General features: G+C 47.0%; 1 protein-coding gene across 1 annotated transcript in view; it reads right to left on the bottom strand.

Moving 5' to 3' along the window:
* Positions 1-17,113, bottom strand: part of RARG (retinoic acid receptor gamma) — a 193,938-nt gene extending 176,825 nt beyond the window's left edge. Inside the window, exon 1 of the mRNA XM_060252200.1 lies at positions 16,843-17,113. The gene's annotated coding sequence lies outside the window, so the exon portion shown is untranslated. The remainder of the gene's footprint in view (positions 1-16,842) is intronic.
* Between the last annotated feature and the right edge of the window lie 8,772 nt (positions 17,114-25,885).

The following is a 25,885-nucleotide window of genomic DNA, read 5'->3' as shown; positions in this document are numbered from 1 at the left end:
GAGATTCTCTGGTTTGGAGGCCCTCTCCCTGGTTCAGGGTCATCAGAAAGCAAGCGGGGGGGGGGGCAATGTCTGCTGGGCACTCATTATTCGCTATCGAGACCAATTTCCACAGGGAATAATGAATTGCTGTGGGTGCCTGGGGCTCTGTGGGGCTGTTTTTTTAGGTAGAGGCACCAAATTTGCAGAATAGCATACAACACCATTTTTCAAATGACCCTCCAAGTTTCAAAAAGATTGGGCCGCGGGGTCCTATTCTTTGAGCCCCCAAACAAGGTGCCCCTATCCTTCATTATTTCCAGTGGAGGGAAGGCATTTAAAAGCTGTGTGGCCCCTTTACATCTGATGGCCAGAACTCCCTTTGGAATTCAATTATGCTTGTCACAACCTTTCTCTTGGTTCCACCCACAATGTCTCCTGGCTCCAACCCCAAAGTCCCCAGATATTTCTTGAATTGGACTTCGCAACTCTACTCCCATCTCAGAGAGGCACAGGCTCGCTGAGTCTGTTGGAGTCTGCAGACAACTTCAGCTGCAGAAGCAGGAAGAATACCCAACAAGCCTGTGCCTCTCCAACAGGTCAATCAACATCTTCTGACCATCCCTGGCCCAAGGGACGTCCGGCTTGCCTCGACCAGGCCAGGGTTTTTTCGGCCCTAGCCCCAACTTGGTGGAATCAGTTCCCTGTGGAGGTTCAGGCCCTCCTGGATTTGTTACCATTCAGCAAAAACCAGTGGCTAAAAAGGCATTCCCCCATTTTTGCGCCACCGCTCTCCCCAGGCTCTTCCCACCCCATTCCTGCCTCCCCCGATCTCCCCCCAGCCCTGTTTTCACCACTGCCACTCTCCCCGGGCTCTTCCTGCCTCCCCCGCTCTCCCCGCGGCCCCATTTCCCCCAGGCTCTTCCCACCCTCAAGAGCATGAGAGCAAGCGAGCTGGGGCTGGGCAGCTGGCCTCTGGAAAAAGCAGCCAAGCCTCCACGGCCCCCTGCCCAAAATTTTATGCCCTGGGCCCCCCCACCCAGAAATTTCTGGCTACGGGGCTGAGCCTGCGGCAAAAGCAGCCCCCAGCTCCCCCCAGGAGTTAAAGTGTTGGCTGGCCTGGCGCTGCCAGTTGCAGAAGAGGGGCTGAGGAGCTGCTGAAGGGTAGGCGAGCCTGACGGAGCCAACTTGCCTGGCTGGCTTTCTCACTTTTTTTGCTGCAGGCAATTTGGATTTCTGCTTGGGGGTGGGAAGTGTCCTGTGCCCGCTGCCCACCACTCAACTAGAGACAGAGTTTTCCAATGGCTTCCCTTTCCTCCCCGCCTGACTCGGCTGAAAGTGCCTTGCAAGCCCAGCAAGCGCAGAAGCAATTTTCTTGCTCCAGAGATGGGTTTCCCTGGGGCTGGGCCAGCAGATGCGGAGGAGGTGGGGCAGGCAGACAAAGAAGGTAACAAGGGAGAGGGGTCAGGTAAAGAGGGAAGCCGAGGAACAACTAAGCAACAACAAGGGAAGCGATAGGGAGGTAGGGGGCGGGCAGACGAAGGGGGAAGCAATGGGGAGGAGGCAAGGCAGGCAAGCTGAAGGGAAGGGGTCGACAGAGGAAGAGGCAAACTAGTCGTGGGGGGAAACTGGGGTGAGGGAAAAGCTGGCCTGGGGCCCCAAAAGACATGGGGGCCCATAGACAAGTGCCTCATTTGTCTAATTGTTAATCTGGCCCTGTATGTGGCTCTTACATTAAGCAAGTTTGGCCACCCTAGGTTAGACTGAGCCTGGTCAGCAAGCAAGCTTTGATGGCATAGTGGGGATTTGAACCTGGAATCAAACAGTTCCCAGTCCAGCCCACTACACCACATTGGCTGTAGCGAACCATAGCAGAGAAAAGGATGGTTTGTACAAGTCAGAATTTAAAGATGACTGCTTTCCATGCATGATATAAACCAAAACAGTAGCACAGATTAGGGAAGGGCAGTTCGACATATAGGGAGTCTGATGTGTTTGTACCTCTCTTTTGCCATGTTGATTTTTGCTATCTTTACTCCTCATATCAGAGCAAGGTTGCCAGACAGTCCCCTCTGCCAAGCCCGCCCCCCCCAACCATTGATCAGCTGGCCAGTGGAAGACTTACCAGTAGAAAGAAGGCACAGGCAACACTTATGGTGTGTCACAGGAAATGACATCATCACATCAGCAACTTCTGGGCAATGCTCCGGTATTTGGACAAGAACTCTATGGTAGAAGCTGGTTTAACCATAGAGTTTTTGCTCAAATACCAGAGCATCACCCAGAAGTTGCTGGTATGTTGATGTCACATCCTGTGTAATACTGGCTATGTGGCCTGGGCATTTTTCTTTCTCCTGGTGAATCCCCCCACATTCCTCGACAGTTTCCAGGAGACCTGGCAACCCTATATAAGACCAAGTTCCATGTAAGAAACCTGGATTTTGTAGGCCATTAAGTCTGGTTGAGTCCTCTCAAAAGTGCCCTTAAGAGTATGCCCAGATTTCTCTTTACAGAGAGGTACCTTTTAGCACAGAACTTTAATACCAGTGTTATCTTGAGACTGCCAGATATGTGGACTCAGCATACCAAACACCTTTCAAACAACCCTGCATCCAGAAGCTAATAAAGTCTATTCCACACAACCCCTTTCTCTAGCTGGATTTTTCTCAATTGATTTTTCTCAATGGATTTGTGTATGCCGATCCACTTGCAGGGCTCCAAGCCAACCCAGTGAGGAATGCCTCATTTTTTAAAACAGATACTTTGTCAGGATTTGTTGTGTCACAATCAATGGTAACAGAAGCTGAACACAACACACAGAAGCAATCAATGCATTAATTTCAACCTGGGAGAGAGAAAAGGCACTTCAGAGCATGCCGGCTCTCATTGTGAGCTTTAAAAAACCACCCTCTCTCTTTCTCTCACTCTCTTCCTCTGCTCCTTTGACAAATTTTTGGATTTCATCCCCCTCGTTTGGTCTCCAAGCTTTCCATCTCCCCCACCCCCTTTGACGAAGCAGTTGAAATCTGCAGCCTGTCATAACCTGTAGTAAGCCACATAACACAGTTTTTCCTCTCCCTGCATCAACCCATTACCCACCATCTACCCAAAGTATGTCCTTGGCTCTTCCGCAAACTATGGCCCATTCCACTGGGTCCAGCCAACATGATTCATGTGAACAGTGGTTGTATTATGTGAGACAATTCCATCCCATCCAGTTATATTTTTTTAGCCCAGGGCTGCATTAGGTTGGTGCCAAGTCAAAAACAGGGTGCTTGAATGCTGTATCCCTTTCTCCCTATAACCTGGAGGCCATTTTTATTCTTAGGTCCACTACACACATGGAAAGGCTGTTGTTTTTGGATGCAATTATATTGCATCAGTGCCATACACTGTACAAACACTTGTCTCTTTGTGATCCGCTGCTAAGGGTGGGACTGGTTATTCAAGGGTAAAACAATAAAGTTTCCTGTGCCTCTAGTTCTGGTGTAATAACAAAGAGCTGTGTGACACCTTAAAAGATTAACACATTTATTGTGGCATGACTTCATATTAATGACTTCCTGATCCTTTTAACTGGAGACGTTGGGGACCTTCTGCATGCCAAGCAGAGGATCTACAGCTGAGCCACAGGCCCTCCCAATGCCAAGAAAACTTTCCTGGGAGTAAGGCCTATTGAATAGAGCTAAGAAGGATCCTGAGTAGGACTGATCAGGATTGGATAAACATATGGAACAGAGGTCCATCAGTGGCAGCGTATTGTTGGAACTCTCTGTCTGGGGCAAGTGAGGCTCTGTATTCTTGGTGTTTGCAGGGGGGCAACAGTGGGAGGGCTTCTAGTGTCCTGGCCTCACTGATGGACCTCCTGATGGCACCTGGATTTTTTGGGCCCCTGTGTGACACAATGTTGGACTGGATGGGCCACTGGCCTGATCCAACATGGCTTCTCTTATGTTCTTATGCTTATAAAGTCTATCTAATCTCCATATCAAGACTTGGCATTTTTCAGTTCAGATTAAAAAAATCTGCAGAATTTTCGTTAAAAAAAAATTGGGGGTATATTCACTACCCCAGCCCCATTCAAAATTCCAACAATCGGCAAGCAAATACATATCTGAGACAGTATTGGAACCCAAGATGTGAGAAAAATCAAACTACAAAGAATATCTATCTCATTATAAATCACCATTCCTGTTGGTATTTGGGGGTTATTGTTCTCTCTCTCTCGGCTTGGCTTCGCGAACGAAGATTTAAGAAGGGTGCAATAGTCCACGTCTGCGCAGGCTCGCTGGTGGCTGACAAGACCAATGCGGGACAGGCAGGTCCGGCCACAGTGGCTGCAGGGAAAAGTCTGATTTAGGGTTGGTGCTGTAGCAGTGCGATTCTTCCTCAATCTCCTTTTGTCCTCAAGACCAGCTATGCGTGCGTTCTCAAAAGAAGAGACAGCCTGGTGGATGGTGTGCCTCCATGCTTTGCGATCTGAGGCTAGGTCAGACCACTGGTGATGGTTGATGCGACAGGTGCCAAGGGATTTCTTCAAGGAGTCCTTGTACCTCTTCTTTGGTGCCCCTCTATTTCGATGGCCGGTGGAGAGTTCGCCATACAGGGCAATCTTGGGAAGGCGGTGGTTTTCCATCCTAGAAATATGCCCTGCCCAGCACAGCTGCGTCTTCAACAGCAGTGCCTCGATGCTGGTAACCTCCGCCCGCTTGAGAACTTCAGTGTTGGTCACAAAGTCACTCCAGTGGATGTTGAGGATGGTGCGAAGGCAGCGCTGATGAAAGCGCTCAAGGAGTCGCAGGTGATGACGGTATAAAACCCACGATTCGGAGCCATAGATGAGGCTTGTCATCACAACCGCTTTGTAAACATTGATCTTTGTGCCTTTTTTCAGATGCTTGTTGCTCCACACTGTTTTGTGCAGTCGGCCAAATGCACGGTTTGCCTTTGCCAGCCTGTTGTCAATCTCCTTGTCGATCTTGGCATCTGAGGAGATGATGCACCCCAGGTAGCGGAACTGCTGGACTGTCTTCAGAACTGATTCACCCACAGTGATGCAGGGAGGGTGATAATTTTCCTGGGGTGCAGGCTGGTGGAGAACTTCTGTCTTCTTCAGACTAACTTCTAGGCCGAATAGCTTGGCAGCCTCTTTCTACCCCTAGCATATATCAGTCTTTGGTGAGATAAACGTTCTCCAATAAAACCTCTTTGGGAGGGAAGGTGGTATGGTATATTATTATTATTATTATTATTATTATTATTATTATTATTATTATTATTATTATTATTATTTATTTATATTCCATCCATTCCCCCATTGGGGGCTCAGGGGTGGCCAAACTTCCTTAATGTAAAAGCCACACAGAATAAATGTGAAATGTTCGAGAACTGCAGGGAAGGGAGGCAGGGAGAGGTGGAAAGAAAGCAACCTTAACTTTAAATGCATTCTCCAAGCTGCTGGCATGCTTGGCTTGGCAAAGTGATTTAAAGAGACAAATGCCTTCTCCAAGCAGGTCAGTGGGGCAGTAGGGGCTTGTGTGAAAGAGCCACCTGTCGCTCCCGAGCCACAGTTTGGCCATCCTCATTATAGCCTGATCTCACCAGATCGTGGAAGCAAAGCAAGGTCAGTACATGAAGGGGAGACCACCAAGGAAGGCTCTGCAGAAGAAGGCAATGGCAAACCACTTCTGCTGCTAACTTTCCTTGAAAGTCCCTTGCTGTGGTTGCCACGAGCCAGTTGCAGCTTAATGGGACATATATGTAAAAGCCCTTTGTTTGCACTTAGACTACTGACAGCTCTAAGAATTCACTTCAGTGTTTTCCTGGATCAGTTTTCCTTTGTGAAAACTCATGGAACTTTTTTATAACTCCAGTATTCTACACTGGTTGAAGTTAAAAAAAATAAAATCCCAAGGGCAAAAAGCAGATTTCTCAGATTGTGTTGCGTTGTGCTTTCTGTGTACACAGAAAGAGAATTGTTAGTGGTTATACCTTGGGGACAGTGGGTGTCTCCAACCACCCTCCAAGGAGCCTACAACCAGCATAAAGAAGCTTCCTCCAACTTAATTTCCTCCAACTCTTTTAAAGGAAAAGCCACTTATATGGGAAGAAGGCTCTAGATTTTGTTAAGAGAGGGGCAAGGATCCTCTTCACCGTTTACTAATCTGTAGGTGACAATGTCCTAAAAGGATCGTAGTGTTCGTCTACTTTCTATACATTCAGACAAAATAAAGTGTAATCAGGATGGAGTTCCCACCCCCGCCCTCAATTATTTCCAAAGTATTGACTTGTATACTACAACTCAGGAAGGAAGGTGCCATGGTATGGCCTGGTCTCATCATATTTTGGAAGCAGAGTCAGTTCTTGGAGGGGAGACCACCAAAAAAGAATCTGCAGAGGCCAACTGCTTCTCACATACCTTGAGAGTCCCTTAATGGAGTCACCATAAGTTGGCTGTGGCTTGACTTTACACACATACACATACTACAGCTCACTCAGTAAAATCTGAAGCTTTTCTGCCAGGGCTTTTTTGATAGCAGAAACTTCTTTGTATATAAGGCCACACACCCCTGATGTAGCCAATCCTCCTGGACACATGAAGCTGCCTTATACTGAATCAGACCCTTGGTCCATCAAAGTCAGTACTGTCTACTCAGACTGGCAGCGGCTCTCCAGAGTCTCAAGCTGAAGTTTTTCACACCTATTTGCCTGGACCCTTTTTTGGAGATGCCAGGGATTGAACCTGGGACCTTCTTCTTACCAAGCAGATGCTCTACCACTGAACCACCATCCCTACCCTTACAGTAGCCCTGCAAGAAGAGCCCTGTAAGCTCTTGGAGCATTGGCTACGTCAGGGTATGTGGCCAAATATGCAAAGGAGTTCCTGCTCCAAAAAAAGCCCTGCTACAAAAAAAGCGATTTCTGCTAAGTCTAAGGAACCATAGACTTAGTGGTTTCTATCAAAGAAAGGATCTTGGATAGTTGGAAGGCTTCAGCCTTTGCTGAGGAGAGGTAGGACATGAGATGTTATTCGTGATGCTAGTAGGAAGATTCTGAGGAGTGTCCTACCACCACAACCACCACCCAGCCAAGGGACAATCACTTTCACTCTCAAGGCTTACTGGACTCACCACAATTCTTCCCAAAGAACCTCAGGATACAACATCTCTTTCAATAACATAAAAGCTTAATTAATTAGGGCATTGTGATTGCCCCAACCTGAACAGCTTAGGCTAGCCCAGTCTCCTCAGAGATCAAAAGCTATGCAGGGTCAGTCCTGGTTAGTATTGGGATGAGGAGACCACCCAGGAAGTTCAAGGTTGCTGCACAGAGCCAGTCAATGGCAAACCACCTCTGAACATCTTGCCTTGAAAACCCCATGAGGGGTTGCCATAAACTGGCTGTAACTTGAAAGCAATATCCATTTAGCTTTAGATACACCAGTTTCTGTTGCACAGGCTTACACGCTATAGGTTCTGCACCGGTGGAAACTGATGCGGGACATAGAATTTGTTTTACAGTTGCCCCTGAAGAAGAGACATTTGACAAGAAATGCATTGGACCTTCATAAATAATGTCAAGGCTACCTTCTTTTTCTCTCAAGCCCTAACTATAAAATTCCAAGATCTGTCTCTAGGTCTGTCCTGGGTCATGTCAGATATTCACTGGAGTTCTTGTTTGAAACTTAGATTTCCAGATCCCCCCTGGCCAGTGGCAGGGGATGGGGGTATGTGTGGCAGATCTTGGCTGGGAAAGTCCTGGATATTTGAGGGTGGAGCCTAAGGAGGACAGGAACCTCAGTGGGGTACAATGCAATAAGAGTCCACTCTCCAAAGCATCCATTTTCTCCAGGGAAACTGATCTATGTAATCTGGAGATGAGCTGTAATTCCAGGGGATTCCCAGGTCCCACCTGGAGGCTGGCATCCCTAATAACCATGTGGGGACCAATTCAGAACAGGACCATGATGTAAAGGGAAGAGGGGCTTAATCCTCTTCCCCTCCCTCCCCAATTTTACTCAAGTAGACCAATCCCTACCTTACCACCATGTCAATATTGCAAATGTCATCATGGGCTTCTGAAACAAGTGGGAGGAGGTGATGGTCACACACTCACAAGTTAGCCCACCTCACGTAAAGAGCTTTTTTGTAGCAGGAACTCCTTAGCATATCAGGCCACACACCCCTGATGTAACCAATCCTCCAAGAGCTTACAGGGCTCTTAGTACAAGGCCTCCTGTAAGCTCCAGGAGGATTGGCTACATCAGAGGCCTGTGGCCTAATATGCAAAGGCGTTCCTGCTACAAAAAAAGCCCTGCGGTCACATGGCTTTTGTGAGGATAAAATAAAGCTGCTTTGGGTCCACATTGGGGAGACCCCAATCGGGTAAATAAATAAATGAGGATCTCTCAGCTACCCTGCTTGTATCACTGGTCATTGCTTTGTTTGAAACAAAGGAAAAATCTTGCCACTTTGTCCTCACAATCAGGAAACACTTCCAGGAACTGCTTTAAACTTATAGCTTTAAGATTCCCTCTGCATTTAAAAAAAACTTTTTAAAAAGGTAACTGCTTTCTAGTGCAGGCACTGAACTAGTCCAGGTACCTATCTACTGGGTGTCCCAATCCGCCCTTCTCATGTGCCACCTCTAGGTGACATGTGCTGGAACAAGAGGAAGCCTGTAGCTTAAAAGCAGCTACCAACTGAGAATGGGCTTCAGCTTGCTACCCGGTTCAGTGCCAATGGGAGGGAAGAGCTGGATAAACTTTATTTTGGCTAGCAACCAACATTTTTTGGCTAGCATCTTCCCCCTCCTTTTTTTTTTTTTTGGCCTAGGAGCAGAGGCAGGGTAAGAAGAACCACATGCCAAAGAAGCAGCAAGGAGAAAAGGGGCCAAGGAAAGGACAGTGATTCGGAAAGCTGTCCCTGTGCCAAGCCAACCCAAATGCAGCAAGCAGAATTATGCAAATTCAGTGCATTTGCATGCATTGCTTATTTTGGATGGCGTTGAAGCTGAGAAGCCCAGCAGAGGGAAGAGTAAGTCATAGCAAAAGTACAGGAGGCTGGCCTGAACACTGACTTCAACTTTGGTTCCCATTGTCCATCCCCTTCTAGTTTGAGCCTTTGGAGGATGCTGCCCACATGTTTCTATTTTCTGTATCCAGGGGCTAGCAACTTATTCTTTTTTTGGAAAAGCGATGTGAAAGTTTGGATTCTCAGTCAACCTCCACAGTAAGGTTGCCGCCACCAGGTTGGGAAATTTCTGCAGACTCAGGGGGTGGAGTCTGGAGATGGTGGAGTTTGGAGAGCTCAGTAGAGTATAACACCATAGAGTCCACTTCCCAAAGCAGCCATTTTTTCTCCAGGGGAACTGAGCTCTGGCTTCTGGAGATGAGTTGTGTTTCCTGGTGATCTCCTGGTCCCACCTGTGGGTTGCAACCCTGCATCACAGAGTCCTAGTTATATGATACACAATGAATTCGCAAAAGAAAGAGAAATGACCCTTGGGATTGCCATAGGGTTCCCAGCCTCCCACTGGGGTGCGGTTTCCCCCAATTTCAGGGCCTCCAACCTGCTGGCACAGGATTGGTCGGTAGGGGGAATCTCTGCCCCCAAAGAGCTAGGGTTGCCAGTCTCCAGGTGGGGACTGGCAATCTCCCACTTTTACAACTGATCTCCAGTTGGCAGAGATCAGCTCCCCTGGAGAAAATGGCTGCTTTGAAGGGTGGATTCTGTGACATTGCACCATGCAGAGGCCCCTCCCCTCCCCAAACCCCACCATCTCCTGGATCCACCCCCAAAGCCTCCAGGTATTTTCCAACCCAGACCTGGCAACCCTACAAAGAGCTCCACTAGTGCCTAACATATCACATGAACACACATGAAGCTGCCTTATACTGAATCAGACCCTCGGTCATCAAAGTCGGTATTGCCTACTCAGGGTCTCAGGCTGTGGTTTTTCACACCTATTTGCCTGGACCCTTTTTAGTTGGAGATGCCAGGGATTGAACCTGGGACTTTCTGCTTACCAAGCAGATGCTCTACCACTGAGCCACCGTCCCTCCCCATCATGACTGGCATGATGACATCACCTGGAATTGACATAATCGCTCTGGACACATTGCACCATAGAGTTTTTACCAAAATGCTAGAGTGCTCCTGCACAACATGCCTGGCACAATTACATCAGTTCTGGGTGATGTCATCATGCTGGGTGCACTTTACGCACATGAGGACAGTCCCCCTGACAGCAGCCAGGTAAAACCTAGCAACCCTAGGCTACCAGCTTTGGGGTGGGAAATACCTGGAGATTGTGGGGGTGGTGCAAAGGGAGGGAGGGGAGGAACATCAGCAGGGTACAGTGCCATAGAGTCCACCCTTCAAAAAAAGCCATTTTCTCCAGAGGAACTGATCTCAGTAGACTGGAGATCAATTATAATACCAGGAGATCTCCAGGATCCCACCTGAAGGTTGGCAACCCTATTCCCAGGGGAACCAGGCACTGTTTTAATCAGGTTCATACATACCAGGAAGGAGGAGGGGACTGAGATAGTAGAACCTAGAGGCAGTGGGGTGAACCCACTACTGTAGGTGGTGGATCCTAACTCTGAATGCGCCTTGACTCAAATAAAACCTCCATGTCAGTAGAAACGTAGCACAACAGAAAGATCCAACACTTGGCGCTTTCCCATCACATCACCACCTCATTCTGCTGCATGTGTAGACCAGGCCTTGGAAACTAGCCACTACTGAGACTCACACTCCTACAGGGCTCCCCCCCCGGGGGAACGTGGTGGAATGGAGTTCCGGAACCTTTGTGAAAACAAAATTCTCAAAAAAATGTTTAAAGGGCGCCCATGTGTTTCTGCTTCATTTCCCTCTTGAGTATTCCAGCACCTCTTTTTCCAGAAAAAAAGCCCTGCTCCCCTATAATCTTTCACAGATCAAGTGAATTGAGGCACAGCATCAAACACCCTGCTTTGGGAAATAGGTCAGAGCCATCCCCGTTGGGCAAATACAGAAGCACAGGCCTAACTGATTCAGCTCCGGGGGTGGGGAAGGAAAAGACAAGACCCAACCCAAGACTTCTGGCTCCTTACCTAGCCTCTAGAAACATCCTCCCTTACCTGAATTTCATGGCATTGCAATGTGAATCTTGGAGTCCTCATGCTTATTACTCTTCCGAAAGAGTCTATATACTCTGGTAACAGAGACTACCTTCTGACTGCCAACTCCCCTGGGCAGGGCACGAGCAATGCGTTAGCACAGAAGGTCTCATCAGAATTTCATGAGCCAAGGGCCATGGTTAACTAGAGGCATTCCATTGCATGGTACTTTTCATCATCTTCACACACATACAAGTGTGTTACAGTCACGCCTGGTAAGACATGTTTTGCTAGGGCTGCCAATCCCCAGGTGGGGGGCAGGGGATCCCCTGGTTTGGAGACCTTCCCCCTGCTTTAGGGTCATCAGAAAGCGGGGGGCGGGGGGAACTGATCTTTGTAGCCTGGAGGTGAGCTGTAATTCCAGGGGATCCTCAGGTCCCACCTGGAGGCTGGCATCCTTATTCACAATCCTGATACAGGCATAATCCCTGATACAAGTACCACTTTTCACAAATACAACCAGGGCTTTTTTGGTAGAAAAAGCCCAGCAGGAATTCATTTGCATATTAGACCACACCCCATGATGCCTAGCCAGCAGGAACTGCATTCCTGTGTGTTCCAGCTCAAAAAAAGCTAACAGGGCTGAAAATAGGGTTGCCAATTCCCAGGTGGGGGCAGGGGATCCCCAGTTTGGAGACCCTCCCCCCACTTCAGGGTCATCAGAAAGGGGGGGAGGGAAATGTCTGCTGGGCACTCCATTATTCCCTAGGGAGACCGATTCCCAGTGGGTATAATGGAGAATTGATCTGTGGGTATCTGGGGCTCGGGGGGTTACTTTTTGAGGTAGAGGCACCAAATTTGCAGCATAGCTTCCAGTGCCTCTCCCCAAAATACCCTTTAAGTTTCAAAAAGATTGGGCCAGGGGGTCCAATTCTATGAGCCCCAAAAGAAGGTGCCCCTATCCTTCATTATTTCCAGTGGAGGGAAGGCATTTAAAAGGTGTGTGGTCCATTTAAATGTGATGGCCAGAATTCCCTTTGGAGTTCAATTGTGCTTGTCACAACCTTGCTCCTGGCTCCACCCCCCAAAGTCCCCAGATATTTCTTGAATTGGACTTGGCAACCATTTCTAGGCCAATTTTTTTTTTTTTCAAACTGTGTTCCAGGAAATTCTGGAGTTCCTCAGAAGTTTACTGAGGGTTCCTCCAGGAAGGGACTGATGACAGAAGACAGGTTTTCCATTGAAAAGAATCTCATTTGCCATTACTGATCTTCTCCTGTATGCATCACAGTAGAGTTCTGAGACTTTTCTAGGTTCTGTGGTCCACATGAAACTACAGTGAGACATTTTAGATGTGGCTGAAAGTTCCAGCCCCTGGAACCCTATCTAAATTGACAGTGCCCCCTAGCACCTTCTGCAGATTCTGAAAGATCTCTCTCTGTCTTTGTCTCTGTCTCTCTTGAAAAAGGTTCCTGAATGTAAGACGTATGAGAACCATTCTTTAGGAAGAAATCCATCCAGACCTGGATGGTTCAGCCTACCCAAAACTTGGAAACTAAGCAAGGTCAGCCCTGGTTAGTACATGGATGGGATACCACCAGGGTTATGACACAGAGGCAGACAATGGCAAACCACCTTTGTTTGTCTCTTGCCTTCAAAGTTACCATAAATTGGTTGTGACTTGCTGGCACTTTCCACCACCACTTTTGGCCTCCAAGTCTAAGAACAGCCCTTTCCTGGGAGTAAGCCCTACTGATCTGCTTAGGTTTACGTGCAGCCGAAAATGGCCAGGCTTTGAAATTCTGGATATGAATTTCAGTCATGAGACTAATTGGGGAGAAGAGGATGATGGGAATAACAAATGCAAGTTTTTCCAGCCTGGATTTTGATTCTTTAACATCTCATGCTTCCCCACCCCCTTGTGATTTCCCAACCTGTTTCTGCAACTACCACCCCTTTTATGACTACTTTGAGCAGCACATTAGAGCATCACAGTGTTGCTAAAAATTAGGACTTTTTTGTTTTTTGCAGAAATGCACAGGAACTCAGTTCTGGCTGAGTTGGCATTATGGGATGTGGTCTGATATGCAAATAAGTTCCTGCTGGGCTTTTTCTACAAAAAAGCACCCTGCTAAAAACCCATGGAGAAGGGAATGCTATGGAGAAGGGAATGCTATAACCTCAGACTCACATGCACCTTTTAATAATACATTAAACTTCTGTTTCCAGTGAATGATTCAGATAACCTGGGAAGCTAGGACTCCAACCAGAGGAGTCACCGCAAACAGGGGAGATAGAGAAACCACCACAAAAAAGGTCAGGTTTGACAAAAGAATGTGAAAAAAGAGTGATGGGGAAAGTGGTTAAAAATGCTCTTCATAAATAAATATAAGCTGCCCTGGGACTCTGGGAGGAAGGCTAGGATAAAAAAAATATAATGAATAGCACAGATCAGATTACATAAAAGAAGAAAAATCACTATCCTCGTGCATTTGAAGTTAGCAACATTAGGCTATAAAAGAGCTAGATTCAAGTCCAGTAGTGCCTGAAAGACTAACAAGATTTTGGGGGTTTAAGCTTTTGAAAGTCAAAGCTCCCTTTGTCAGATACCTGATGCAGAGACCTTTGACCCTCAAAAGCTTATACCCCAGAAATCTTGTTGGTCTTTAAGGTGTTACTGGACTTGAATCTAGCTCCTCTACTGCAGACCAACACAGCTACCACCTGAAACAAGGACGCAAAATAACAGGGCTTTATCTCGTAGCAGGAATTCCTTTGCATATTAGGCCACACACACCCTGATGTAGCCAATCCTCCAAGAATTTACAGGGCTCTTAGTTCAGGGTCTACTGTAAACTCCAGGAGGATTGGCTACATCAGAGAGGTGTGGCTTAATATGCAAAGGAGCTCCTGCTACAAGTAAAAGCCCTGAAAGTGTACATCAAAGACCATGCAATTCGTATTTAAATCAGCCCTGCAAATGATTTCAAAAAAGTTCTCAGCCCAACTAGCCTCACCTCTCTACTGTGATTCTTTGCATCTTGAAATAGAAAAGAACTGACATTTGAAATGTGTCTCTTGCTCTCTGCTTGGTTGCCAAGGTGCAAATTTCCTTGCCACAGGCAGCCAGCAATCTAGAGCCAAGTTAGAAGCCTCAATATAATTGCACCACTGAACAGTTTGTTTGGAGGGGTGGGGAGACGCATTCCCACTAATGGCCAAGGATGACAAAGTGAACATCAACTAGGGAATTCCAAAAGATTCCACCATCTATGAAGTCTTGTTGTTGGGCTGTGATTATAAGTCATGTAAGTGAGCTTGAATTCTGTCTTTCAGGCTCAAAAGACCACCGCCTGCCCAGGTCCATATAGCCATTAAGTAGGGTTACCAACTTCCAGGCGGTGCATGGAGAGCTCCTAAAATTACAGCTTAGCTTATATCCAGGAATTTCCCAATGTGGAGTTGGCAACAATATGACCCCTTTAAAAAAAAAAAAAAGCTTATTTTGTTCTATAAGCAAAGAAACACCAGATGAACAGGGAAGGGAGAACCGAAGATTTCAGTCACAGATGTACAATATTCATGTACTTCAAGTGCAGTTTGGGAAACCCAGACCCTTGTCATGCAGGTCAACCTGACCATGACCTTCAGCCTCAGTTCTTTCCATGTTTACTATAGAAAGAGAAGTCTCCCTTGACCACCAGACTACAGAAGGCATTCAGGGGCACTTTGAACTACAGGACTAAGAGACAGAAGAAAAACTTATTAGCTAGGGAGCAATCCCCAAATTTTCCTTTAGGGGGTGCTCACTTAACAGATCCAAACTATACTTGGATTCCATTTTTTTCCCTCACTAAAAGTTGAATTTAAATAAAATCAACCAAAACAACCCAGCACTGTATCCTAGTCTGTTCCCAGACTTGACATCTTGACCTCTCTATCTACGCAACTGTTTCTCTCTCCACAGCAGGACTTGAGAATTGGATCCACTTCTGCACTGGCATCTAAGATCTCCAAGGTAACAGGCTCACTGCCTACTGGACAGAACAAAAGCAAATATATATTTATATATATACTGTCCTCCACAGTCATCAGACAGGCTCACGGGAACAGACAATACAAGGTGTGTTCTCTATATACACAAAGAGATGATGCCTATTGTAAAAAAAAAAAAAGGAGGGAGAGATTGGGTGGAGGAAGACGGTTACAGGTGGAGAGATGAATGTGGAAATACATGTGTGTGGAAAGTACTGTGTCATTCCCCTTAACTCTCCTGGTACAATCAAGGAATGAACAGTGAACTATGAAGTATTGAGCTGCCAATTTCCAGGTGGCATCTGGAGATCTCCTGCTATTATAGTTGACTCCCAGATGACCAAGGTCACTTTCCTGGGACTCTATGGCCTTGTGCTCTGCTGAGGTCCCCCCCTTTCTAAACCCCACCCTCCCCAGGCTCCACCCCAAAATTTTCAGGTATTTCCCAGCCCAGAGCTGGCAACCCTAGCATAATCAGAACTTTCCATGAGGAATGTCATCTGGAGGTGGGAGTCAAGACAGCAGCGTTGTTTAATTGGGAAGGCCTAAGACAGAGTATTGGAGACGTTTATTGTAATGATGGTGCAGGGGGGTGAGAGAGAGAGAAAAAAAGACAGAGGCACACGGATAGCATACAAGTGAAGTACTCTTGAACATACATGATGTTCGAGAGTACTTCACCAGCAGCCTTTGCTCATCATCACCATGTTCATCCAATGGCCCTGATCTCTTTGACCACACCCAATACATCCCTACCCACCAACACAACATTCTTCTGGCCAAGGAATTCCTCCATAACCCTGCAAATGCTAATACACTGTCCCTTGGGGACCTCAAGGGCAGCTGTATGCACATCTCGCAGCCCAAAGTTATGTTTCCCATGTGCTTTTGAACTTCTTTCTCCAAAGAACATACACTCGAGGAGAAGAGAGATGGCCACTCTCTCTGCATGCACAAAACCATTCCGCGCACCCCTTGTCATTCCCTATTAAGAACACAGCAGTCGGGCCAATGACTGACAAGGAGCCAAGATTCCACCACCTTCCCACTACCACAGGCCCTGAGGGAAGCAACACCCACTTAAAACGCACACCCCATCATTAGGTGGAGATACCTTCCACAGCCTCACTGTGGGAAAAGTAGAATAGACAGGGGGATGGGACAGGGAGAATTGACTCGGAGGGCGAGTGGGGTCCCCTAACTAACCCCGCCAACTCACCCAGTCAGGGCTTGCCCAGATGAGAAATCTTACAAACTCTCTCTCACACACACAAATGCTACAACTCATAACAATTGCCTTTTCAGCATTTGATCTCTCTACATACACATTTCTCATTCGATCCCAATCCCCCTGCCATTTATTCACAACCCCCTGACACCACTGCTCAGGCACACACACAATCACTGCCTCACACGTGTGCGCCACTTGGATTTCTCTCACATCTGCCTGCTCTGATCCACACGGTTTCTTTCCCTTCCTTCCACTGGCAGCCCTCCTCACACCCACCCGATCAACACAGAGAGCAAAGCAGAAGTTTTTTTAAAAAAAAAAATAACTCAAAAGGGCCTTGAGAAGTTTTGCTGTTTTAAAAAAGAAAGAAGAGAGTCAACAGATGTCCCCTGAAAAGCCAAGCGCGGCAGTGCCAAGGAAAGGAAGACCAGATGCCAAACCACAGATCTGACCTCCCACCTTACACCAAGGCCCAGCCTTATTTCCCACTCACCTGGCTGCCTTGGTGTGGGGGACACAGACACCTGGAGTCAGGGGAACTTTCCACGTCCCGTCTCTTTGCCTGCCGTAGCTGAACGAATGCGAGCCTCCCTCTAGCTGAGAATCACTCTCGCTCTCGCTCTCTCTCTTTTTTTTAAACGTTCACTAAGAAATCATTATACTCAGCTATTCATAACCCTAGCAGGTCATGTGACACAGCCCTGAAAATATACAGCACATTTTTTCAAAAACCACAGAATGACTTCAGGCGAAGACACGGAAAATATTTTCTCTCTCCTCCTCCTCCTCCTCCTCCTGCTGCTGCTGCTGCTGCTGCTGCTGTGGCTGCTACAGCGGCTGCCGCTTTCCCCCTGCACTCAGGCGTCTGTCAGATTGTCAAAAGGACTTGACATCAGGACCGTTTCAGTGTCATAGAGCTGAGAGGTTTCGTCCACGGAGCGAGGGGGAGAAAGGATGTGTCATAAGCCTGGCCCTCACCTAATATGCGCTCGCACATATACACAAACACAACGTTTGTTTTCATTGTGTTGAATAAAACCAGGAAGAAGACATCTATCCACCAGTTTCTAGATTAACTCTTCCCACACTGATGGGCCAATGGTGAGTTTTGGAGGTCAGAGTGTCCCTTTCACCACACGAGTCTTTAAAAATGGGCCACCCTTTGGGTACAACAGGAGTGGTTCCCAAACTGTATTATGAGGACTGCAGGGTTCCTCAAAAATTTATCAGGCATTTCTCAGCAGGTAGTTCAGTCATGGGGGACAAACTTTTTTGAAGGAAAAGCTTGCCCACCTGTTACCAATCCCTATACTAGAGGTGTCGAACTCATTTGTTATAAGGGCCGGATCTGACATAAATGAGACCTTGTCTGGCCGGGCTGGGCCATGTTGGGCCGTGCCATGTGTGTACCTATTTAAGATTAGGTAGCAGAAATATAAACTTTTAGAAGGACACAGACAAACACAACTAAAGATTTTTTTTTTTTAAGAACACCTTAAAATAAAGCATGCTTAAACTAGCACTTGTTGATCTTAAAGGTGCTTTCTTTGTATTTCTCACATGGGACCCAGGGAACTAGGAAGCTCTTTCTGTCCCTCCCCAGGGGACCAGGAGGGGAAGGAGCCTCAACCAATGGAAAAAAATCAAGGTTTCGCTTGGTAGCTGCTGTGCAATTGAACAAGCCTGGCAAAGCAAGCTGAGATGCAGAAAGAAGCAAGAAAGAGGGAGAAGGAAGCAGACAAGAGCCAGTTGCTCAAGGGCCTGATAGGAGCCCTCCAGGGGCCTGATTCAGCCCCCAGGCCACATGTTTGACACCCCTGCCCTATACCATGTGTAATTGCTAGGGAATATCAAAAGGGGGGGGGTTGTTTTTTTAAAGTAACATCCCTGTCACAGTTCAGGGCTGAGACACAACAGACTGGGCAAGTGGCCCTTGTGAACTGAGTGCCTACTGCACAATACATCCTAGAATCCTCTGCGATGTGCTGAAGTTCCATGGCTACTCCTCAAGGGTTCTTCAGCAAACAGGTGGAAGAGAGTAAAGTTTTGTTCTCTGTTATCCCACAGGGTGAGACGAGATCTAATGGGCTTCACTTTATAGGCGAGTAGATTTTGGTTGATCATTAAGAGACACTTCCTATTGGTTAAGTACAGTTCAACGCTGGAACCAAATATGGGGATGTGGGACATGCTCTACTCTGCCTTGCTGGTCATCTTCGAGCAGAGGCTGGATAGCCATGTTTTGGGAATGCTGGAGCAGTAAATGTCTGACACTGCACAGAGGGTAGGACTGAATGGCCTCTTATGCGCCTTCCCAATTTAGGACTACATAGAAAAGGTTCTCCCTGAGAACACATAGTTTTCCTTGTATTCCCTCCCATACCTCAGGCCCTGGAGATCAAAATCCAATTCCCAAGCACATAGGGCCGATTCTGACTAGTACTGCAGCATGTGGGGAAAGGGGACAGGCCTCCCTTCTACCTTGCACTATTTCCCCACCTTGAAATGGATTGGGGGGTGTTATTTGACTCAGAAGGGAACCTAACTTTGCGACAATTGATGGGCAGCATGTAAATGTCCTCATTGGGGGCTAACTGAGACTATTTCAGATTGGAAAAACAACCCGGGGGGGGGGAGAGTTAAACTTCCTCTCCCTGTGCTTGATGGTCCTTACCCAAATCAGCCCTTGCATGCCTGGGTACTAAGTTCTGAGCATAGAATGCGCCAAACATCTATGATCACCAGAACTCAGGAAGGAAGCGAGGAAATTGTTGTGTGTGGTCAGGCTGAAGCAGAAAGTTTGAAAACCACCATGCCACATCTACAGCCCTTTGGTAAAGCAAAGCAATCCTAAATTCTGCGTGACTGGCAGCTACCGTTGTGATACCATCCACCATAGGCAGGGCAGCTGCTCTCATGGCACCATTTTCCAGCAATCGTTGCTTCTATAGTAAATTCATATTCAGAGGGTACCATTTGGAAGCTACAGGTCATGGCAACTCCAATCCTGATCATGCCAGCTAAAGTCAAATGATGCAAGATCCATTACCTGAGCTCGCTAGGAAATCAGGTTGGCCTCTTCATAAACTCACTGAGTTCAGTCTTCATGGGACAGGATAGGAAAGGTTGCTTCTATTTCATGCGGGCAGGTTCCGCTGTATTTGGGAGCATCTACACAACATCATACTCAATACAGGCATGACCTACGGGGCTCCTATATTTTTCTCTGGGGATTACAGAGAAACCTCCTTTAATCTGATTTGTTAGGAAAACTGTGGGGTTTATCTCTCTGCTGTTGGAATGTTTTCACAGATCCCAATCTTGGATCCGAGTTCTTTTGGTTTCAACTCTGCTCTTCCAGTTACCTGGCTTGGATGCATGACATAGCTATCGGTTGCAGAACTGCAGTGTGTCTCAGCTGGTAAATGGAAAGCAAAGGGGGACGTTGAAGCTGCAACAGGCACTGAAACTACACTGCATCTGTGCATCTGCACAGGCATGGTGCAGAACAGGGAAGGAGCAGGGGTGGTGAGGCGGTGGTTGCAAGTGCAGCAGGAACGGATGCATGCTGAAGCCATTCCCACTCTTCCCCCCCCCCACTTGCTGCTCCCACTATGGGAGTGGGGGTTATGCCCCCATGTAGAAGCAGCCCTGCCTGCCTTCATCCACCCATCCCCTGAGCCAAACTTGCTTAACCTAAGAGCCACATAGAATAAACGTCAGATGTTTGAGAGCCAGAAGAAATGAACATCAGATGTCTGAGGGAGGGAGGGAGGGAGGGAAGGAAGGAAGGAAGGAAGGAAGGAAGGAAGGAAGGAAGGAAGGAAGGAAGGAAGGAAGGAAGGAAGGAAGGAAGGAAGGAAGGAAGGAAGGAAGGAAGGAAGGAAGGAAGGAAGGAAGGAAGGAAGGCAAATAGATGGGGGAGGGAGGGCAGAGCGAGAGGTGAAATAAAACAGCTTCAACTTTAAATGCATTCTCCAAGACGCTGGCTGGCTTGGCTTGAAGAACTGATTTAAAGAGACAAATGCCTTCTCCAAGCTGGCCAGTGGGGTGTGGGGGCTTCAAGAGCCACACAATATATGTAGAAGACCCACTTGTGGCTCTCTAGTCTCAGTTTGGCCACTCCTGCCCTGAGCAAAGGTTGCCAGGTCCTCCCTGGCCACTGGCAGGGGATGGGTGGTAGGGTTGCCAGAGCTTGCTTTCTGCTTGGGAAATTCCTGGAAATCTGGGGGTGGGTGGGACCTATTGACCATTTCACCCATGGTCCCTTTCTCTTTCCATAGCACTCTCTAAAGCACACATTTTCTGCAGGGGAACTGATCTCTATAGTCTGGAGACGAGCTGTGATTCCAGTCCCACCTGGAGGTTGGCATCCCCATCCCAAGCCCTGTTGAACCCTTTCAGTCCAACAAGCAGAGGAACAGATATTAAATCAACCAGAGGTGAAAGGCAAGTTCTTAGGACTGCTGCGAAAAACCAGCTTCAGTAGCTTTAAGAACCAGATCGGCAGAATGGTTTATCATCTGCGAGTCCCCTTAACACATTTGCCACAATTTAGTGAGACAGGGGGTCTCATGAAATCCAGGATTTACTCGGAGCCCTTTGGCTCACCCTCAGTTCCCCAAACTCATGACCTGTTTCAGGATCTGGGAGGAAAAGAACAGAGCATTCTTCAGCTGATGGCTGCACGGCAAAACTGCAGCAGCCTCCCAACTTGATGGGCTTGAGCAATCCTTGCTGAACTGGTTGTCCTTCCCCCCACCCTCCAAAATAAATGCTGCAGGCTTATCAGTTGGAGACAGCCTGTTTCAACAAGAAGGTCTCCTGTCCTGTAGCTCCTGATGCCCATCTGTTTGGTGTGTGCTGCTGTTGGGGGTTCCTCCTAGGCTCGAAGGGCCTCACAGATTCCAATCTGATTCTTGGATCTTAGTTTGGCTACTGGCTCTCTCTTCTTTTAGACCTCAACCGTGGTCTGCTGATTGCTTCTGGTCTTGCTGTGCTTCCTTCTTGGATCGCTCCCATTAGACCACTTTTTTGTCTCAAGTCTAGGTTGCAACTATTCTAGAATGGGGAATTGTAGGGAACCATGGTTCAAGTTTTTCTTGTGCATCACGTCTGCATTTTCAGGCTTTTTAGATCCAACTGCATATCCTTCGAGAATCCACTACTTTTCATCCTGGTATTCTCATACACTGGCCTATTAAGCTAGCCTTGGGTACGAATTCTGGCTGTATGGAGAACAGCGGGACAGGTTTGACAGAGTCGTCTAGTTACTGCCGGAGTCTCCAGCAACTGGTACCTTTTGCAGCCTTTAGGGAGGGCCATTAGGACCTACAACTTCAAAGGTGAAGGGAAACAAACAGGTAAAATGAGGAATTTGTTGATCCCTCTTCTTTTGCCAAGCTGCGATACCCAGGGCTTTTTTTTGAGCAGAAACACACAGGAATGCAGTTCTGTCTGGCTTGGTGTTAGCAGGTGTGGCCTAACGTGCAAATGAGTTCCTGCTGGGCTTTTTCTACAAAAAAGCCCTGTGTGAAACAATGGTGCCATCAGGGGGTGTGGACTAACATGCAAATAAGTTCCTGCTGGGCTTTTTCTACAAAAAAGCCCTGGTGATAGCAGTCCCATGAATTCCATCAGGCCAAGCAAAACAAGACAATGCAAAATTTCCTTAAACCGGAGAAGGAAAAACATGGCAGATCCTCACAACCTCTTCAATCCTTTCAATCAGCAAAGAGGGATGGGCTTTGGCTCAGTGGTAGAGCACCTGCTTGGCATGCAAAGGGACTAGGTTCAATCCTCAGCATCTCCAGGTAAAAGCATCCCATAGTAGGCAATGTGAAAAAACCTCCACCTGAGCCCCTAGCGAGCTGCTGCCAGTTTGAGTAGGCAATACTGATGCTGATGGACCAATGTCTGATGAACCAATGGTCCAAAACAGGGGTGTCAAACTCATTTGTTATGAGGGCTGGATCTGACATAGATGAGACCTTGTTGGGCCAGGCCATGCGTATCATAAAATGTAATGCCAGGTAGCAGAGATATAAACTTTATAAAGGACACAGACAAACACAATTAATTTTAAAAAAAACCCTTAAAATAAAGCATGCTTAAAACATTAGCACTTGTTGGTCTTAATGATGCTTTCTTTGTATCTCTCCTTTGCAATCCAGGGAACTGGGCACAGGAAGTGCTGGCTCTTTCCCTCCCTCCCCAAGGGATGAGGAGGGGGTGGAGCCTCAGCCAATAGAAGGAAGAGAGGCTTTGCTCTGCAGCTCCTGTGCAATTGAGAGAGCCTGGGAGAGCAAGCTGTGATGCAGAAAGAAGCAAGAGATAGAGAAGGAAGCAGATGACTGCCAGTTTCTTGGGGACCTGATAGGAGCCCTCCAGGAGCTTGATTCAGCCCCCATCCAGCATGTTTGACACCCCTGGATAAGGCAGCCTTCTGTGTTCATACGTATTCATAGGATTGTACTATCCAACTTCTTATGTACACATCCCAAGTGTTGAAAGCTTTCCATGGTTCAGTTATATTGTTATTTGAGTATAGTTTAGGCTAATTCTAGTGTGAACGGCTTTAAGAGTGAGCCCTTAAACTTCCGAAAAGTACAGCTTAACTCCAAGTTAAGATGCTTGCAAGTGGGCTGGAAGGAATTGATTTGCATCACTTTAAGTGTTGAACTGGTCTTGTGAAGAACCTGACTATGTCACACAAAAAAAGCTCTGAGAAACAGGCTGAGCCAGGACAGAAATGTTGCTCCTATAAAATGGTGCCTTGAGCAGTCAGCTAGATCACCAAGTGTTGACCTTAGCATAGTTGCTATAGGAAAGGAGATCTCCAGCCATGTTCATTATTCTCTGCAACATACCATCCTCTGATTACCTGTACTGGATGGAATGATGGAAAGTACCAGGTCTTCTTTTGTAGCAGGAACTCCTTTGCATATTAGGCCACACACACCTGATGTAGCCAATCCTCCTGGAGCTTACAGTAGGTCCTGAACTAAGAGCCCTGTAAGCTCTTGGAGGATTGGCTACATCCAGTGCGTGTGGCCTAATATGCAAAGGAGTTCCTGCTACAAAAAAGTCCTGGAAAGTACTATCAAGTTGCAGTCAACTTAAGGTGAAACCTCCCCCCGCATTTGGTTTTCAAGGCAAAAGACATTCAGTGGGGAGGGGGCACCATCACTTACCTCTGCATAGCAACCCTGGATTTCCTTAGCGGTCTCCCATTCAAATACTAACCAGGGCTGACCCTGCTTAGCTTCTGAAATCTGATAAGACTGGGCTAACCTGAGCCATCCAGGTCAGTGTATCAAAATTTAGCAAGGGCTATTTCTAATAGGACTATTATTTTATTATTTATTTATTTGCTAAGCTGTCCTTCCCTGCAAGCAGGGCTCAGGGCAGCTTACATCTGAGGCAAACGCAGTCCCTAGTAGGCTTAAAACAACATTAAAATACATTTAAACAATTCATCAGAAAGACAATACTATGTCCAAGATGATGGAAACAGACAAGCAGAAAAATAAGGTGCCACAATTGATGTAAGATTCAACAAAGCAATCCCATGGCCACTTTGGCATGTTGGCTGAATGCAACATGGATCCATTGAATCCACTTCTGTGTACCTCAGTTTGATCATGTTGCAAAAACTAGATAGAACTTAGGGGGAACCCAACAATGTTGACAGGCAAAGTTGACAGGCAATAGGTACTGGACAGATGAAAGGAAATACCTCTTTACTCAACAAGTAATTACATTGTGGAATTCACTACCACTGAACATAGAGATGGCTACAAGCACTGACGGCTTTCAGAGGAGGTTAAAGAGATTTATGGAGGAGAGGGCCATCTATGACTACTAGCCATAGTGAGTTAAAGGAACTCCATATTCAGAGGCAGTAAACCTCTGAAACTGAGTCCTAAGAGGCAACACCAGAGGAGGGCCTCAGCCTCTATGATCACTTTGTCCCCCCCCACCCCACCCCAATCAACTGGTTGGCCTCTGTGTGAAATGGGATGCTGGACTAGATGGACCACTGGTCTGATCCAACAGGCCTATTCTTATGTTCTTAAACACAGACGGGAGAGCTCTTGGTAACCAACTAGCTGCTTATTCAAATATAAGTGGTTCCTAACATCCCACAGAGATTTTTTTAAAAACTTCAGAGGAGGAGGGGAGGGGAACCACTTCTGGGGCCAGTGAGAAGTGTGGACCATTTACTGAGCACATCCAAGATGGGAAGCTTATATAGTCACATTACTTCCTTGCCCCCACATTACTCCAGCAGGGCTTAAAAAGACCCAACCATGACCTAACTGGCACAGAATCACAGAATCATAGAGTTGGAAGGGACTCCCAGTCATCTAGTTCAACCCCCTGCACAATGCAGGAAATTCACAAATACCTCCCCCTAAATTCACAGGAATTTTGCTGTCAGATGGCCATCTAGCCTCTGTTTAGAAACCTCCAGGGAAGGAAACCCCACCACCTCCTGAGGAAACCTGTTCCACTGAGGAATCGCTCTGTCAGGAAGCTCTTCCTAATGTTGAGCCGGAAACTCTTCTGATGTAATTTCAACCCGTTGGTTCTGGTCCTACCTTCTGGGGCCACAGAAAACAATTCTGCATCATCCTCTATATGATAGCCCTTCAAGTATTTGAAGATGGTGATCATATCACCTCTCAGCCACCTCCTCTCCAAGCTAAACATGCCCAAAAATGCCTCAGTCCTAGGCCGTGACAGAACTGTGAAGTTCACGCCAACTTACTGTGAAAACAAAAATATGCTCTAGCATTTGCAGGCAACAGAGCTTGTCCCTTCTCCATGGGATGCCTGATTCCTTTCTCCAGCTCAGACACTGTACCACAGGAGAAACTCCTGGTTCTTATTTTTTGCTGGTAACACTCCTCAGCCCAAAGGGGTCTCTCTGGTGAGGTTTGAAGCTCCAAGTTGGGAAATATCTGGAGACTTTGGAGCTGGAGTCTGAGGGGTGCAGAGGGAACTTCAGTGGGGCATGATGCCATACAGTCCACCTTCCAGAGCAGCCATTTCGTCCAAGTGAAATGATCTCTGTCACCTGGAGATGAGTTATAATCCCAGGAATTTTCAGCCACCTTCTGGCCACTGAGACATCATTGAGTTTGTGCTGCTATTGAGAAAGCGTTCAGAGACTTTGTGTCCCTATGAGTTCTTTTGAATTAGTGATATTCATTATCTATTGAGACTGTGAAATATCCCTCATTGACAAAGACTTTGAAACAGGTGCATTAGAAGTTGACGATCGGTCCAGGGATTTTTCTACACACATCGGCTGTTTCAAGAAAGAGATCAGCATTGTTCATCCTTTGGAGGAGCAAGTTATATGGACTTTTATCATTCTTTTGGGGATTTGAGTGTCATAATCTCCTGTAATACACTAGTCAATTTGTCACTATAACCCAAGGATTGTGTTTATTTGTACCCCCTGGAAGTTGGCAGCCCTACTGTCTAGCATAGGTCTACGATACACTGTGAGGCCTTTGTTGCCAGTG

Source organism: Heteronotia binoei, chromosome 13, assembly GCF_032191835.1.
Source record: "Heteronotia binoei isolate CCM8104 ecotype False Entrance Well chromosome 13, APGP_CSIRO_Hbin_v1, whole genome shotgun sequence".
In the NCBI taxonomy this organism is placed as follows: domain Eukaryota; kingdom Metazoa; phylum Chordata; class Lepidosauria; order Squamata; family Gekkonidae; genus Heteronotia; species Heteronotia binoei.
This window is presented reverse-complemented; position numbering and strand designations above follow the sequence as displayed.